The following is a 3,041-nucleotide window of genomic DNA, read 5'->3' as shown; positions in this document are numbered from 1 at the left end:
CACTAATTGGGAAGGATGAAGGAATTAAGGGATACTGGGAAGGAATCTTCCCTAGGTATGCTGTTCCTTTTTTCTCTTAAGGTATGTTTGAAAGTCAATATTTTTTATGGAAAATATCACTTTTTCAACCAAATTCCTACTTTTCTTCTATTTGATTGATATTTTTTTCTATGGAAAATATTTTTTCACTTTTGGTCATATGTCCATATTTTCATGTTTTCTTTAGGGAGAGTGAGTTTTTATTTTCCATGTAATTCTCTCTCTCTCTCATCTACCTCCTCTTTTTCTCATCTATCCACTAATAAAAAATGGACAAATATAATACCTACTAGGTTGAAAAATAAATAAATCAAACACATTTAATTGACAATTTTCATGCAAATAAGTTCTAGACAAATTAATTATCTAGAATTTATTTTCTTTTCATGTAAATTTCATGCTTACAATCAAACATACCTTGTCAAGTAAGAGCTTTTTTCTGCAGCCATTCAATGATTCTAGATGTGGTTAAATATTTCATTGAGTTGAAACTGTTGGTAACTTTTTGTTCTTTTTTTCCTCTTTAATACTCTAGGTGATACAGATCATACCTTATAGCGCCGCCCAGTTTGCCTATGAAACATACAAGGGGATGGTGAAACTATCTTCTAAAAGAAGTATAGCATCATATGAAATTTGCATTTATATGACAAATTGCTGTTTCATTTTCCAGAAACTTTTTCAACTAAATGACGGCGATCTTTCTGTAACTGGAAGATTTGCAGCAGGTGCTTGTGCTGGCATGACTTCAACTTTTGTAAGTTACAAAAGAGATAAAGAGACTAAAAACTAGGTCTTGTTAGATTCTTGGTGTGAGTTTTTCAATTAGTACAAATTACTTAAGTGGCACTAGAGGCCCATGGGAGCTTCTTGAGAACACAAAGCAAGAATTTGACGTCTACAATGTTATTCAGGATCACTCCATTTCTCTCTTAGAACAAACATGAACAAAAACCAAGTTTATTTACTTACATCAATTTTTTATATCTTCAGATATTTTGTCTTTGTAGGTTACATATCCTCTAGATGTCCTTAGGTTAAGGTTGGCTGTTGAACCTGGATATAAAACAATGTCAAAGGTAAAGCTATTTGATTTATGCCATTTGTAGCACAAAGACTTTCCCCATTTGATAATAAATTCTATGCACTCTTCTCAGGTGGCCTTGAACATGTTGAGAGAGGAAGGAGTAGCATCCTTTTATAATGGTTTAGGACCTTCTCTTATTGGAATTCCTCCTTAAATTGCAGTCAATTTTTGTGTTTTTGACTTATGAGATTACTTTTTTAGCAATTTACCCAATTAATTTTTATTTAGGTTTGAATAAGAGAACGTTTAGCGAAGCTTTAAAAAGAAGTACAAGTTTGTTTCTAAATATGCAACTTTTACAAAATAAATAACTTATTTCTCACATTGACCAGTAAAAATATTCTTTATTTTAACACACCTCTACTTAAAAGTGAATTTTTTAGTTTAGCCAAACATGCTCCAAGTCCAAAGTATCTCTAACTCTAAATCTGTTCTGAATGCCAGGCTGAAGAAGGCTCTGCCTGAGAAATGTCAAAATATGACAGAAACATCCATGGCAACAGCCTTGATCTCAGCCACAATAGCCACACACGCATGCTATCTTCTAGACACAGGGGACAAATGCAAATGAAGGGTACTCCTTACAAGACAATTTTGGATGCCATTTCAGGTATTGTAATACTAAGCCCATTAACTATTTCATCAATTTCACGTTTCTCAGAGTAGAAATGGAAGAAGACGAAAATGGTAAACTTAAAGCTATAGATACAAGGTACAAAAATAGACAAGTACATAATTGAGCAGTGATTGAAAGATACCTCATAAGTGGGAAAATTTACTTAAACACGAGACCGACACATGTTTACACAATACAGCAATAAACACATTCTTATACGCCATCATTGTGACTTGCATCAGATCAGCTCAAAAAGCAGTCAGAGATTATGATACTGGTACAGTTTTGCCATTGCGTCTAAGTCTTGTTAGTTGTATATAGTCACAGATGATTAGAATGTGATATAATTAAATGAAATTGCAATCTCGAAGTTTCCAGCTAGAAGTTGCTAATCATTCACTAAACAATGCGATTTAGGTATGGTGTCTTGTGATGGCTGGCTAGGATTTTATTGGGGTTTTGTGCCGAACGCATTAACAACTCAACCAAACAGCAGGTTTATGTCTCTTAATCTTGCATCCTCCGTTTGTATATCCCCATTTTCATTTTATTCGAATTCTTTCCTTTTCTTTTTACATTTTTGTTTAAAGGGATCTTTTAAGACTTTTGGGGTTCATAATTCCTTCTCCATTTTCTTCACAGAATAAGACTTATATGTTAAGGGATAAAAATTCTACATCGAATGAAATAAAAACATGGATCAATTTATTAGGGTTTGGGTTAGGGATCCCGTGAAAATCTTTTGCAAAGTTCAGTGATGATTTTGATGATTTTTAAAGTTCAGTGATCCCTTGTAAACTTTTTACAAAGTTTAGTAACCATTTGAGTAATTCACTATACTCTGTCTAATCATACTTGAACTCCTAATCTTGGTGGTAGGATTTCATATGAAATGCTTTAATAATACCATGCATAAACATCTGTGTAGTGGTGGCGAAAGAGCTGGAGCGGCTTATGGCTCGACTCGAAAAATTAGATTATACCCGAGTCCGGGGGCAGCCTACAAGCCGCATGAGCACAAATACGGGCAGCCTGTATGTGGACTCGAATGGGCCATCTTGCATAATTAAATTTTTTTTTTTTAAGTTCATAAATTTATGATCTTTGTGAAATTCAACAACTTCCATAATTAATTTTGTAGTTTGTAAATTAATTATTAGTTTTTCCTATTTGAGTAAAAAATTCGAAAAAGCGCTAATAACTAATTAAAAGCCCACATGGCCTTCTGCTGAAATATTTTAGTGGACCCCACGAATCAAATAGCACGTAAAACATAAAGCCTTTGAACTGATTAAAGTT

At 33.4% G+C, this 3,041-nt stretch overlaps 1 long non-coding RNA gene across 4 annotated transcripts; it reads left to right on the top strand.

Moving 5' to 3' along the window:
• Positions 1–17: 17 nt before the first annotated feature.
• Positions 18–2,911, top strand: LOC111375089. 4 transcript variants are annotated; one of them, XR_002699256.1, is made up of 8 exons: positions 18–55; positions 575–796; positions 1,050–1,118; positions 1,197–1,245; positions 1,571–1,736; positions 1,990–2,019; positions 2,160–2,238; positions 2,671–2,911. It is a non-coding gene; the product is annotated as an uncharacterized LOC111375089 (long non-coding RNA). The 4 variants fall into 4 exon arrangements; XR_002699255.1 differs by having other exon boundaries at positions 1,985–2,019; XR_002699254.1 differs by lacking the exon at positions 1,990–2,019.
• Positions 2,912–3,041: the final 130 nt, after the last annotated feature.

Source organism: Olea europaea, unplaced genomic scaffold (assembly GCF_002742605.1).
Source record: "Olea europaea var. sylvestris unplaced genomic scaffold, O_europaea_v1 scaffold13340, whole genome shotgun sequence".
Classification (NCBI taxonomy): domain Eukaryota; kingdom Viridiplantae; phylum Streptophyta; class Magnoliopsida; order Lamiales; family Oleaceae; genus Olea; species Olea europaea.
Note: the sequence above shows the minus strand (reverse complement) of the source record. Positions and strands in the feature narration are given on the sequence as shown.